This window comes from Eulemur rufifrons, chromosome 17 (assembly GCF_041146395.1).
Source record: "Eulemur rufifrons isolate Redbay chromosome 17, OSU_ERuf_1, whole genome shotgun sequence".
NCBI lineage: Eukaryota > Metazoa > Chordata > Mammalia > Primates > Lemuridae > Eulemur > Eulemur rufifrons.
In genome coordinates, this window is record NC_090999.1 from 87,119,864 (window position 1) to 87,135,371 (window position 15,508).

General features: G+C 35.8%; 1 pseudogene; it reads left to right on the top strand.

Annotated features, from left to right (window-relative positions):
* The first annotated feature begins 9,613 nt into the window (after positions 1 to 9,613).
* LOC138398058 (zinc finger CCHC domain-containing protein 10 pseudogene) overlaps positions 9,614 to 15,508 on the top strand; it is a 53,729-nt pseudogene continuing 47,834 nt past the window's right edge.

Sequence of the window (15,508 nt, forward strand, 5' to 3'; positions counted from 1 at the left end):
ACAACAGATGATGCGAATGGGAACATAACAGGTAAAGGAAGCCCACTCTGCAGCCTGTGCGGCTGTTGTTCCACTTGCTCTAAAATCATAGGGGATCGTATACTACTTGTATAATGTGACACAATAAGCTGTGAAAAATCATCTGAAAACTTATCTTATTCTATTTCCAATTCCTACATCTTCAGTTGGAATCAAAATTGAAATTGATGGGCATAGTGGCCCACACTTGTAATCCTAGCACTCTGGGAGGCCGAGGCAGGAAGATGGCTTGAGCCCTGGAGTTCGAAACCAGCCTGAGCAAGAGCAAAACCCCATCTCTACAAAACAAAAATTAAAAAAAAAAAAAATATATATATATATATATATATATACACACACATAAATTAGCCAGGCATGGCAGTGCACACCTGTAGTCCCAGCTACTCGGGAGGCTGAGGCAGGAGGATCACTTAAGTCCAAAAGTTGGAGGTTGCAGTGAACTAAGATGAAGCCACTGCAGCCATTACACTCTAGCCAGGAAATAGAGAGAGGCCCTGTCTCAAGGAAAAAAACAAATTGAAATTATCTTGCTTGGCTAAGCATGGTTACCACATGGCAGTGTACACAGGCAGAAGTTGTTTATAAACTTTTTTTTTTTTTGTCAAAAGGAAAAATACAGAATAACCCAGTTAGCAATCTCTGTCACTTTGTGAGTTAATTACAAAAAAACAACATTTATTTTTCTTTCTTGTATAGTTGGAACAAATGACGCAGCAAAAGTCCAGCACCTGAGTCTGGAGTTTTTCCCAAATTTCTCAACGATGTCCTTTTCCCATTAACCTGCTGCTCTTCCTTTTACTCAGTTTCAAAAACCCCAGATTCAGCATTTCTTGACTTTTGGAAATGTACTGATAATCACTTTCAATGGGAAAAAATGCTCCTCAGGACTTTCTAGTGTTGACAAATTATTTTTATTATTGTTTTTTAGGTATGTACAAGCACAAAACTAAGTATAAAATTCTTATACATAGAGCTTATGCTTAGAACTTTCATTCTAAAACAAAAAAAAATTTACCAATATGTACAAACAGAATTATAAAAGCAATAAAATTCAAATTAATGACATTAATTTAGTGGGATAGATGATGATATTACGCTGGAACTAAATGTAAATATGATATTTAACACACAGGTTTGTCATCTTAGTTCGGAATGCTTATGCTATGCTGTAACGATCTGATGAATCAAAAGTTCTGAGACTTGTTTCTATTAAAACTGTTGTAAAACCTTCAACTGTGCAGTGTACTGTGGTGCAATTTGGCCTTTCCTTGGTATGAAATGCATCATTTATGCATGAAGTTCTGCTCCTGTTCATTTCATATTATCCCCCATTTAAAGTACCCAGGAGCTTAAACACATTCTCTTCACCAAGGCTCAGTTCTTTTCCAGTGGGGCAATTTTGCCCTTCAAAGGATATTTGGCAACGTCTGGAGACATTTTTGATTGTCACAACTGGCAAGAGGTAGTGCCAGCATCTAGCAGGTAGAGGCCAGAGATTCTGATAAACATGCTGCAGTGCAGAGGAAGAGAGATCCCCCCAGCAAAGAACAGTCTAACCCAAAATGTCAATAAAGTAGAGACTGAGAAACCTGGCTGAGGCAAATACCAACTGCTACCTGTCAAATCCTACTTTAGTACTTGGGTACAAATGGTCCCGGGGGTGATCCAAAATATGTTTATATCAATTTATTTCAGATTTTTAGTTGAAATATAAAAAACAAATTTAAAAGGGCATTTTGTCTATTTGAAAAATTCCCAAATCCCATCAGACTTATAAAAATTAAAACTACTAGAACTCAATAAGAGATGCCATTTTGAAGAAATTCATTTCCTAATATAATATTGCAAAAGTCCTCCCAGGCCCTAGGATTTTTAATCTCTTGGCCTAATTATTTTTTAAAAATTACTCCAAGAATTTGCCTATATTTATGCACTGGTAGAATTACAGTAAATTTTATCACTGTCAGAAAACATTTGCTAGTCACTGAATTGACTGTGATACCATATAAAAGAAACATAGATTTTATTCCAGAATTAATGCTATAGTATAACCTCAGATCTGGATATGCATTCCCACAAAGGACTGATGGCATAAGAAAGTTTGTAAACTAGAATTATAGATTAATCTAAAATGGTATAATAATTAAGGATTCTAATAGCATCCTCAGTCTATCAAAAAGCATTTACTGAACACCTGTTATGAGGCATGGTTTTTATAAAGTTCAATCTCACGTAAAGTACAATGTGTGTTTTTCTTCTCTACTGGTACTCATGTATATGGGCTCTACTCAGGATGCCTTGGAAATAAATACTTGCCAGGAATAAAGAAAAAAAGAATGCTTTCAAGGCCAAAATTCTAGTTAGCTGCAGCAGAAAATTGTTAAAAAGTAGCTTGCATTTCAGTTGCTTTTCAACATCTTCTGGCCAGTACAGCAAATTGTGGACCATCTTTAATGTATTTGCTTATACATCTACCCTTCTCCAGGAGGTGGTATTGAGAAAGGCACTGGCCTAGAATCAAGCAGTCTCCATCTGACTTCTGACTGTCTTCATAACTAATTGTGTGGCCTAAAGAAAGTTCTATCCTCCCTAGAATAGCCCATTTCTCATTTGTACAATACAGATAACAAGAATAGTTCTTCTAGCTTTTTGATGGCTAAATGAGGTAATAGAGAGAGAGCTTAGAACAAAACTTGAGACATAATAAGTTCTCAGTAAGTGTTTGCTATAATTATTTCTTTATGTGAGTCCTTATATGAGGAATAATTAAAAGATTACAAAAATAGCAAATGAAAATTATTAAAGCCTCATTTTTAAAACACAGCTGGTTATTTGAAATGAGAGGAATTACTCTTCCTAAAGCAAATCATTCTCTTAAGTCTCTCTGGATAATAGTTCCACTGAAAATGTGCTCATTTACTATTTTTTAATTCAATTATTTTGTTTCATTAATTCAAACAAATAAACATTTACTGAACATCTGATATATTCCAGAGCAAATGCAGTCTAGTGTGGAGATTCAAAGACAAATAAGGCAGAGGCTCTGCCTTCAAGAAGTTAATGATCAAAAGGGAAATTGATGTTGGCATAGAGCCAAGTGACCAAAAAAATTGCTTTAACCCACTACCTGATTCACAGGCTTACTTGAAACTATGTTAGTGAACACCCCATGGCAACTGATAATGCAGAGGAGATAAAGAAAAAAGAAGTACAGTTTCCATGCATTTGTATATTGAGAACCCCTTTTATGAAGAAAGATGCTGATTATAGGTTTGGAGACATAATTCCAAACTTTTCTCTCATGTGAGTACACAGCACACACACACACAAACACACACACTCTACTTTTAAAGCATACAGAGTGATTTCTTTTAAACCTCACATATGTTGAATAATGTGCTCAGCAAAGTTGCACTTTGGCCTCCAGTGAAACAGGTGACAGAAATTGCCCCAGTAAAGAAAAGACAGAACAGAAAACTGAAATCATAGGCATTGCATCTAGAACAGTCTTGCCATTTGCTTGATTCCCCCACAGGGTTGTAAATGAAGTTTGCCTGCAAATACTCTATTTATAGCCTTACCTATCCCCTTCAGTGGTCCTAGGCTTTGTCTGCTAAGAGCCCTGAAAAGAATACCACTGTGAAGAGTTGAAAAAGATAAAGCAGAGCTATGTATGGAACACTGGGAGTAGGTGATGCTTAAAAGTGAACTAAAAGAACAACAACAAAAAAGTCAGCATACAATTATCCTATTATAATACTCTTTGGGGAATAGTTCTACCTGTAGCATTTAAATCATTGTCTTTGTTCTTGTGATATTTAGGACAACAAAAACAACAATAATAATAATAACAATGCTGTATCACCTTTGGGAAAAAAGAAACAATGTGATACCATGTCATGGATACATAATTACTGAGGACCCACATCATTTGGTTCTGTAATATGAAATCAGTTCTAGCCTCTTGTATCTGTGAAGAGTCTAAGATTTTTCAACAACTTGGAAGCTTACAAGTTAGTCTTACACACTAAATAGCCAAAACAATTTTAAGCAAGAAAATAAAACTGGAGGTATTACACTTCCTGATCTCAAAATATATTACAAAGGTGCACTAATCAAAATAGTATGGTACTAGCATAAAAAGAGATATATAGACCAATAGAACAAAATAGAGAGCCCAGAAATAAACCCACCCATCGCAGTCAACTCATCTTCAACAAGGGTGCCAAGAATATTCAAGGGGGAAAGATTAGTCTCTTCAATAAATGGTATTGGGAAAACTGGATATCCACATGCAAAAGAATGAAATTGGACCATTATCTTTCACCATACACAAAAATTAACCTGATATGTGTTAAAGATTTGAAACTAATATCTGAAATAGTAAAAGTTTTAGAAGAAAATACAGGGAAAAAATTTCTTGACATTGATTTCAGAAATGATTCTTTGGATGTGACATCAAAAACACAAATGGGACTACATCAAACTAAAAAGTTTTTGTGCAGCAAAGGAAACAATCAATAGAGTGAAAAGGCAACCTATGGAATAAAAGAAAATATTTGCTAGCCACTTTTCTGATAAGGGGTTAATTTCCAAAATATATAAGGAACTCCAAAAACTCTATAGCAAAATAACGAATAACCCTATTAAAATAATATATAAAGAATTTGGATAGACCTTTCTCCAAAGAAGACATACAAATAGCCAACAGGTACTATATGAAAAAAACGTTCAACATTGCTAATTATTAGGGAAATGAAAATCAAAGCCACAATGAGATATCACCCCATATCTGTTAGGATGGCCATTAATAAAAAAAAAAAAAAGAAAGAAAGAAAGAAAAAGAAAATAAGTGTAGGTGAGGATGTGGGAAAAAAGGGAACTTTGCACACTGTTGGTGGGAATGTAAAAAGGCATGGCCTCTATGCAGGATCCTTAAAAAATTAAAAATAAAACTACCCTATGACCCAGCAATCCCACTTCTGAGTATCTATCCAAAGGAATCGAAAAATCAGCATCTTGATGAGATATTTACACTCCTATGTTCATTGCAGAATTATTCACAATAGCCAAGATACAAAAAGAACTCAAATGTCTATCAACAGATGGTTAAAGAAAATGTGGTATATAAATGTTAAGGAATATTATGCAGCCTTTAAAAAGAAGGAAATCCTACCATTTGTGACAACGTGGATGGACCTGAAAGACATTATGCTAAGTAAAATAAGCCAGACACAGAAGGGCAGATACTACATGATTCCTCTTACATGAAGCATCTACAATGGTCAAAAGTATAGAAGTAGACAATAGAATGGAAGTTAGCAAGGGATGGGGGGAGGGATATATGGGGAGTTGTTGTTCAATGGGTAAAAAGTTACAGTGAGACAAGATAAGTTTGTTCCAGAAATCTAATATACAACATAGTGCCTATAGTCATCAATAGGTATTTTGCACTTAAAAGCTTGCTAAGAGGATAGATCGTATGTTGAGTGTTCTCACCACAAACAAAAGGCAGGAGAGTGTACACCAAGAAGCTTTTGGAGGTGATTGATAAATGCATTACCTAGATTGTGGTGATGATAACACAAGTGTGTACATCGGTCCAAACTCACCGAATTGTATACTTTAATTCTGTGCAGTTTACTGTACACCATTTATGCCTCAATAAAGCTGAGGGGATGCGAGGGCGGTGGGGGTAAGTTAGCCTGTCACAGTTTCATGAGTCCTGAGTTAGAGACAAAGCCTGATTTTTTACTGACAGCGCTAAGTAGCCAGATCATCACCATTTTTACACCAGTTCTCTGAGCCCCAGTTCCCATAGGTCACTGCAAAGAGGGCCAGTAGGGTACAGTACAGGAGAGGAACTCTGAGCTTAGAAAACCCAAATCTTTTATCATGGACAGTAAGCCTGCTTGACCCAGAGGCAGACATTTTATTTAGAATATTGAACAGTAAATAAACTTGCCCTTTGCTTGGGAGGGAGACAGTGTTCTTATCTTCCAAGGCTGTTTGCCACACAAATATCCTTAAAAGACAGTCTGGGATAAGGTAAGCAAGCAGTGCCTATGCTCACAAGACATGTAGAAATGTGAGAGACCCACGGAGAATTATTGTACGATTGATTGAACCCATAGTCACTTAAACATAACCCTAACTCTGAATTAGCATACATTTAACAAACTTTTTTAAGTTTAAAAAAGCTATATTTGTATATATTACATGGCATGTAATATGACAAAATCCTTATAATATTATAGTCAATTGCCAGGAAAAGAAAATTAAACTCCCACAAAAATAGAAATTAAAAAATGTAAAACATTAAAACCCAAAATGAACTAAGCTATAACTGTAGTTTGTGTTCTTTGGTGTTAATTCAACCAGTAACTCATGTTGATTCCCACTCTATCATTAATTAAAGTCTAGAAAAATTTCAACATGTATTTCCCTTTTTTCCAGTAGATCTTATCTTGACTCTTTTAGTACCAGGTATTCCATACATCCTACAGTTAGATTTATTGTTGGGAGTAAGGACATGCACTCTTTTCATGCTCCTTTTGACCCCAGTGATAATTCCAGAATGCAAATAGCTTTGGCCAAGAACATATAAATAAAGCCATTTTACTATGTTGTGCATGTGTGCATGTGTGTGTAGGTATGTGCATTTGCGATAAGGAGTAAAAGCCCTGGGATATTGACAACTATCAAAACTTATTTCTCCTCCCTGCTCATTAGAAAAACAACCCTATTTTCCAAATAACCTACAAACTAAGAGCTAAATATTGTATTTCTATCACGCTGAAGTGCACTACCAAGTAAGTGTCTCGTTCCGCACATTATGGAGCTAGCCAAGAGAAAAATTCAAAGATTCTTTTGTAGAAAAATTAAATGGATTTCCAACTCCTATTTAAGTATCACCCCTACTAGACAACCAGGACCTCATTTTATCTCTCTTTATATTTCAACTCCCTAACAAAAAGTTGAAATATAAGTACTCAATGCAGTACTAAAACAATTTAAAAGATGCACTGTCAATATTTACGTGACTGTGTTAACATAACTTCATGTGACTTAACATATTAATAAAAATGTTCTTCCACCTGGGATAACAGCTGCCCATTGAGATGGATTTCACACAAATTTATTCAATGAGACAAACGTAGCAATATTGTGTAGAGGTTGCACTGATCCAAAGATGAGAAACTCAGTCCCTGCCCTCCAAAAACTGACAATATTGCAGGAGATTGGGAAGAATATAGCAAGTATACACAAACCTTAATAGAAGGTAGAAAAAAATAACTACAATAAGAGACAGATAAAATTTTATGTAAAGCATCAATTTCATTCTAATTAAAGCAGGCTAAATTAGTCAACGTCTGGTTTATAGACTATTTTTTAAGGATTGATAATTGAATTTCTGCCTCACAATGGCTGACTGAATGCAAAAATGTGCTTACGTACCTTCCTACAATCTCACTGAAATGACATCAAAAATATTTAAAACTGAGGATATATAGCAAGGAACTTGTTGAATCAAAATAGTCAGAATATAATTTTGATTTATTTTTATTCTCTTTCAAGAGAGCGTCCTAGTTTAACATGCTAGCTACTTCTATTCTACCACTGCAAGCAACAAGTCACCTTAAATTAGGAAAAAAAAAACAAAACCCTTTGACTACCATTAATGCTACAGTATGTGACAAAATTGGAAGTTTCTCTTCAGCCTAGACTTTAGAATATTTTTTATAGTGAGTAGGAAATTTCAGAGTACCAAAAGATAGAGAGAAGACAATCCGAAAGGATTTATACTATGCCTTTATTTCCTACCCAAGAAAATGCCAAGCAACAATCAGGCTCTATTCTTACTGCTTCTGCCTCCTTCCAAAGTTGTGAGTCCTCACTGGAGTTATTAATACCTAGGACCCTCGACTCCCCTGGGTCACTGGGTCATGAGGGCAACACAGAGAGGTCTGCCAACAACCCGAGGCAGGCTCTATGGTCAAGCTCAGTGACTGATTGGTAAGTAGAAAATATTTCCAAACATTTTTATTACCTTCCTGGGCAAAGATTGTATGTGTGTGATGTTTCAATCATAACTCTCTTAAATCATTTCAGACCTGTTCCATGGTTTTACCTCTTTTACAGCACTGAACCGAAAGGTCATCTCAGTGCTCTAACAGACGTTACATAGCAAGCAGGCATAATTTCCAGGGAAGAAATACCTCTGAAAGAATGTTTGCAAACGTTACATGTTACATCACCCTGTTGCAGTGTGTACAATCATTCCATTTGTGGAAAGATACACACCACGCTTTACCTAGAGAAAATAGTCAATTTGAAAATTTTTAAAGGCAAAAAGGCAAAAATTATGGTTTGCATATTAATACTTGGTCTATATCATAAAAATCACAAAATATTAAACTGGAAGAAAACACAGTGATCATTTTGTTTAACATACATATATATATATACATACATATATATATATATAAACACTAAAGTCTAAAGAGTTGAAATGACTATTTACATTAACAACAGAGCAGAGCCTAAACTTGGGTCTCTGAGATCTTACTATACAAGTTCTTTTTATATGAATTAAGTTGGTTTTATTACTTTTGAAAAAAGTAATTAAAGAGTTTACTCCTAGGATTTGGGTTAAACCATATAGACACTTGACTAAATCTTATTCTGGTTTTTTTCTAGTAGTTTTTCTTAGCCCTTTTACACTAGCACTATTGTATCAACAACAACAGCTAAGCAATAAATTATTTGATATAAAAAAAACCAGTCAATTTGGCAAACCTATTTGTTTTGCTTAAGAAAGATGAATTGATATGTCACCTTATTAAGGAGCCCAGAGATTTTTCGGAAGGTCTACTATAGTGCCACATGCCATTATGAACATTATTCAAGACAGTAGTTCACTGGAGAACAGAGTGAAGGAGAATCAGTTCTTCATCCCTATTCCAGCTGCCCAGTTCGGGCCATAATGCCTCGTGACTGTGCAGTCTCAGCAGAGTCTAACTAGTCTGATGGCCTTCAACCATTCTTCACATGCCAGTCGTCTTCTACACTGTTGCCAACATTTTATTTCTAAAAATGCAGCTCTAAAAATTGTCATTCTCCCACTTAGATTCTCTCACTGACTCCCATTACCTACATGGATGTAAATTCCTTGGCATGGGTACTTTCCACCCCTCGAGGACCTAGGTCTGACTTATCTTTTCAGCCACATTCTCCTTCATTCCTCACCAAGCCCGTCAAGCTGAGCTATTTATCCTTCCCTGAAAAAAAAAAAAAAAAAAACCATCATACACTCTCAAGTCTCCATTCCTTTACCAGTACTCTAGTCTCTATTTGGAAAACATGAAGTTTGTGCTGGAGATGACTTATCTATTATAGTTATGTGACTTTGTACCACAAAATAAGACTAGAAAGTAAGTACAAGCAAATTAGATGCTTGGTTGTCTCCACGATTGGGAATTGATGAGGCTGGAATATGAAAAGTTTATAAGGGTGAGAAAACATGGATGGTAACCAGAAGAGTCTAGGTTGAATAGGGAGGTGAAATCTAAAAATGGCTGAAATATTGGAAGACTCGGAAAGCAGTGGAGCAACTGATGGCTTTAGCCATCAAAGAACAAGTTCCATGGCAGAAATTAAAGAACAAAAGTTTGGGACCAAAGACACAGTATCTCTGAAGTTGAGCAGTTCTAGGTGATGGTAAGTCTCAAATGTTGAGAGAGAATTGCTGAAATTGAATGGGTTTCTAACAGTTTTGAATGGGAGAAAGTCAAAGGGCCATGAGGCTAAGGTTTGGAAAAGGTCATCCACATCAAATGAGGCAGATAAGACAGTGAAAAGGAAAACCTTGTCTTAGCTGCCAAAATCTTCCCTGACTATGGAGGACACTCCTGGACGAGGTGAAGAGGATGACATTGAACAGGTGAAAAGATCATAGATCTTGATGACATGGACCTCAGCTCATTGTACAACCTAAAACCAGACTGAAATATATCTAATTAAAACTCCTTAAATAAAATATATCTTTAAGTAATTACCATTTAAAAACAATTCCTTTCAAAAAATACCCATAGAGTTGATTTGTATCTTTATAGTTGATTAAAAATTAAAGATACATTTTTAAGCACAAGATCACTATAATGAAACATCTGGACAAAACACACAAGATTGGTAAAGTTTAAAGTTAATAATAATCACGCAAAATGCCCCAGAATAAAGAGATTGCTTGTAATCCATGTTGAGGTTAACTAAGCATTTAACTTTTTGACAAAATTTAAAGTATAGCAATAAAAAGGACTTTGTAGATTTCAAAAGAGACAAGAAAAAGGACCCAGCTCCTACTGTTTGAGTCAAATTTTTTTCCAGAATCTTTATTAACAGAAGTACTGCTGACACTCAGCACTATTTCATGCTTTGGCTGTGCCCACCCACAGAGATATGAGATTTTTATATAGATATATATTAGATAAACTGGAAATATTCTAGGCTGTCTATCAAAGAAAAGAAAGGTGTCATAAATCATTACATTTCAAGAAAGAAAAGTATTATTTCAGTTGACAACTAAAAAAAAATGGCTGTAACTTTAAAATCAGCACTAAAGTCTGCCCCTGATAATAAGATTTTACTCTTACAGTTGCTGATCTCTGCCTTAAAAAGTGAATAATATCAACTGAAGAATCAGGAAGGTTAACAACTAGAGAAAGGAATCTATAATAAATACAGTTATGCACGTTCAAATTTTGAGACAGTATCTAAGTAATTGGCCAATGTTTTACAATTCATGCCCCATTAATTGAGACATTTTAAATTGTTAAAGATGTTAATGAAAACTGGAAATCATCAGCAATAATATGCCTTTCAAACTGAACATTCTCAAAATCTGAAAGGCATTGCGGGAAAAAAAGCATTATAAAATGGCTCATTGATGATGTAAGAAATGGATAATAAACAAAATCAATTTGATGACTTAAAATTTTCAAAAACTAATTTTTCTCTAATATGTTGACAATCTAGGTAATTTCCTAATACTAGAAAACGTGTTGTTTCTTCTTACTACTAGATAGTTATCAATAAGTTAACTTTTCAGTTAAATGATGGTATTGATCATTTATAAATTGGGGTATTATTTAGGGTGTTATAAAATTAGAAGGATATTTTAAATTATGAAAATAAAGAAGTATTGACTTGATATCTTTATTTTTCTTCACTCATGCACTTTTTATTTGTACCTTAAGGGACAGTATACTTATCCACACAATATGGATCCCCTTTGTGCATTTAGGCATTATGAGCTTTATCTCATTGATGCTTCACAATAACCCTTGGAGATAGATATGAGACATGAGACATGATCTCTAATGTCAAAAGGCATCGTGATATAAGTAGTAGCTCCACTTACTCACAAGCTATGAGATTTTGGGCCAGTGTCTTAACCTCTCTGAACTTCTGTTACTTCCTTTGTAATGCCTAAGTCCTAGAGTTGTTGTGTGCAATCAATGAGATAAAGGTTGTTACAACTTTAGTACAGCGCCTCACTTTGGCAAAATGCTCAATACATGGTAGTTTGTGTTATCATTATTATATAAAACCAATACATGAAATAGGACAGACAGAAAAGGAGATTAAGTACAATGTATCAGGGCTAAGCGTCCACAGGAGAAATTACAAGCATTGCAGGAGTTCCTAGTAGAGGAGCGATCAGGAACAAAACAGTTTTCCAGATATGCTTTCCTTGAGATATTGCTTTTTGGTTGCCTCAAAGGCAGAAGAAAACTCAGAACAGAGACAAGGAGTGGAGAATACACCAGGCAGGATGAAGGCTAAGGTCCTGGGGCACGCCCATGTGTGTCAGCCACCCCAGTGTAGACAGAAGGAGGATCTTGAAGAAGATTTGGGATCTGCAATTGAAACATAAGATGGAACTAAGATAAGAGAAGGCTGTAAATGTCAAAGCAAGGAGTTTGGATATATTTAGCCAATGAGAAATGAAGCAAAGCTTCCTAAACCTAGAATTTTTATACAAGTATGTTTGTGCACCCTGCTAAATTAATTAATGCACATTGTCAAACATTATTATTAGGTTTAGCAGATTGGATCTCATTACAAAGTCAAAAATATAAGATGAAGCTTACTCTGTCTGGCTCTTAAAATAGCAACTAATGTAGTCCACAAAGCTTAGCACATAATAGGTATTCAACACATAGTTCATAAATTTTAAAAGAATTTTGGTTATTGATGATAACGGAAAATAAGTGTGTATGTATAAAATTTCACCTTATAATCCCAGGCATTATATTGCCTAATAGTTTTAACTTTCCTACTCTAGCAGCCAACAAGGAGGAAAAACTGAATGATTAGAATTCATCTCCTCTCTTTGCTTCTATTGGACATGCTAATGAGCAGAGGAACAGCAAAAAGCAGGAACGATGGGCAGAGGTGAAGTTAGTAAATGACAAAAAAGCAAGTCACAAAAATGAATAATTACTCCCTAAGTAATATAAGTTGGTTGTGCAGCATTATGGATAATTACCTTTTCAGAAGCACTTTAACAATGAAAATCATTTGCAAACAGCTATCACTTGCATAGTTCTAAAGGGCCCATATCCTAATTACCCCTAATTGCACTTGTTACTGCCAAACTAATGTATGTACAACACAGGGCTGAGGTCTTCCCTTAATGTCAAGGATACAAGGGGCATGGCAGCCCATCCAGGTTAAATACTAATGGGAGGTGATAAAGAGGAAGTGGATAATCACATAGGCACAGAAGCCAAACTTCCTGGCTCAAGGCCTGACTCAACCACCAACTAGCTCTGACTTTAGGCAAAGTTCCTAAACCACTCTGTGTGTGAGTTTCTCATTTGTAAAAGGTGGATAATAATAATATCTTCCTATAAAGTATATATAAGTTCACACACACATAAAACACTTGTAAGAGTGTCGAGAACATGATAAAAGTCAACAAAAGTTAGCTACTATAATTACTTGTGTGAAGAAATGACAAAGAATTGCCAGAGGCCGGGTGCGATGGCTCACGCCTGTAATCCTAGCACTCTGGGAGGCCGAGGGAGGGGGGCGGAGATCACTGGAGGTCAGGAGTTCGAGACCAGCCTGAGCAAGAGAGAGACCACGTCTCTACTAAAAATAGAAAGAAATGATCTGGACAGCTAAAAATATATATAGAAAAAAATCAGCCAGGCATGGTGGCACATAGCTATAGTCCCAGCTACTCGGGAGGCTGAGGCAGAAGGATTGCTTGAGCCCAGGAGTTTGAGGTTGCTGTGAGCTTGATGCCACGGCACTCTAGCCTGGGCAACAGAGCAAGACTCTGTCTCAAAAAAAAAAGAAATGCCAGAGCAGGAAGCAATCATTTCTGTATATGATAAGGTATGAGAGTCCAGGAAGTCTTCAAAGCAGAGATGATATTATAGTTAGTCCTGAAGGTTTGTTATGAAGGAAAATAAGGAAAGGGCAACTCAGGCAAGTAAGTAGAAAAACAAAACCAATGGACATCAGATGCTTTGTGTACTCCAATGGTGGGGAGTAGAACCATCTTCCAGAAGTGGTAGGAAGTGAACCCAGAACCTTGGAGGTTGGGATCCAGATTGGTAAGGACCTCAAAATTAATTAAATTTCAAGTAATTGGAGATTTTGAAAGTTTTTAAACTTGAAAGAGACTTGACTAGACCTATGATTTAGAAAGAACATGGGCAGCAATGTACAGGCCAGTTGAGCTAAAGGTGAGATAACTGTAGCAGCCAGACTCATGGTAGACTGTGAGCGCACTACAAGGCTATCAATGCTAGCTATTTAAATCCTGTGATGTATCAGGCACTGTGCTAGGAACCTTATAAGTAGCATTTCTAATCTTTAAAGCAACCATATAAAACAACTGTTTGCCATTATACATTGAATAAACAAAAGATCACCAAGTTTAGGTAGTCTACCCAAGCAAGCGTAGCCAGTAAGAGGCAGAGCTGAGTCTTCAAATATTCAAGTCTATGGAACATCAAAGCCCTCCACCTACCTCCCTCCTCAGTCTGTTCTATGGCATTAACCTAAGGTAGTCAGTCAAAAATGAGGACCTGAATAAGGTTATCAACAGTGTAGGTGAACAGGGATAGTTGCTTCCAAACATGCTTGAGGTCTAGGACTTAGAGGTGTTTTGCCTATGGGTTATATGAAAAGGGAAGTGGTTAAAAACAATTATAAATTTCCTAGCATAAATGATGAACTTCAGAGTGAGAGAAAGGTATATGATGAGAAGGATAACTGAGTTAGTTTAAAGATTTGGTAGACTTGAAGTGCCTGTGGGACATCCATTTGGAAAGTTCCAGTTGGCAGGTAAACATGGCACTCAGAGCTTAGCAGAGCGGTTAGCCTGCAGAGAGACTTCTGAGCTATCAAGCGTTAGGTGATAGAGGAGAATATAGAAAGAGAGGTTTGCACAGGGAAAACATGTGAAGGACTAGGAGAAAGAGAAAGGAGCTTTTGTGAAAGATACTGGATTAAGATTTTAGTCCTTGAAAAACCAGCAATTTTAATCCTTGTAACAGTTACTCACTCAAGTGTGCCATACTACTGAACTGTCATAGCATCCATTAATGACAGACATTTTTCAGTTCCTGACTGTATTCCAAGCAGTCAAATGCATTAAAAACACGCAAGCCATTGCCCTTCAAATTTACCAAATGCTCTCTTACAGAATTCATTGACCACCAAAATCTCTCTATAAGAAAAAAGAAAAATTGCAATATTATCTGTAATATCACAAAGTAAACAATTTGTGATATAATATAGAAGCTCTGCAAAATTATGGGTCAAGCTCTGACAGAGACTCAGCTCCCTGATTTGCACTCCAGAACATTATCCAGTGGAGTGACTGCCTCGGTGGACACAATGTGCATCTGTCCCTCCTTGGGACCGAAATGAAACCAAATCAGTTCCCACTGTTATCTTAATAGCTCTAAAATTATAATTGCTGTTTAATCACTACTAAATTAGACTCTGCCTTGATTTCTTAGCAAGTGTTTTCATTATATTAGTAATATACTGAATATTTTTCCCCAATCTTCTGCCAAACATCTCATTCTATAATGACAATATGCAAAATATTTTTTACAAAATCATGACTACAATGTAAAGCAAATAATACTATAGTTAAGAGTTTTCTTTTCACTTAAGATAATGATATCATTAAGTATTGCAAAAATGTAAAACTAAATAACAATGTAATCCTGGTAAAAATCTTTTTCCAAGCACAAATTCCCTTTAGAATGGAAAATCAACTTCACTAATACATAATATGTAAATTATGAAACTAAAATATATCTCACATTTGTGTTTAAATTACATCAGATTTCTGCTCTACAAACACATTATGTTGCTACCAGCTTCTTTGGTAATCATACTTTCACAGCCAGTGAGGATTCTAAATCCAGAGAAATAA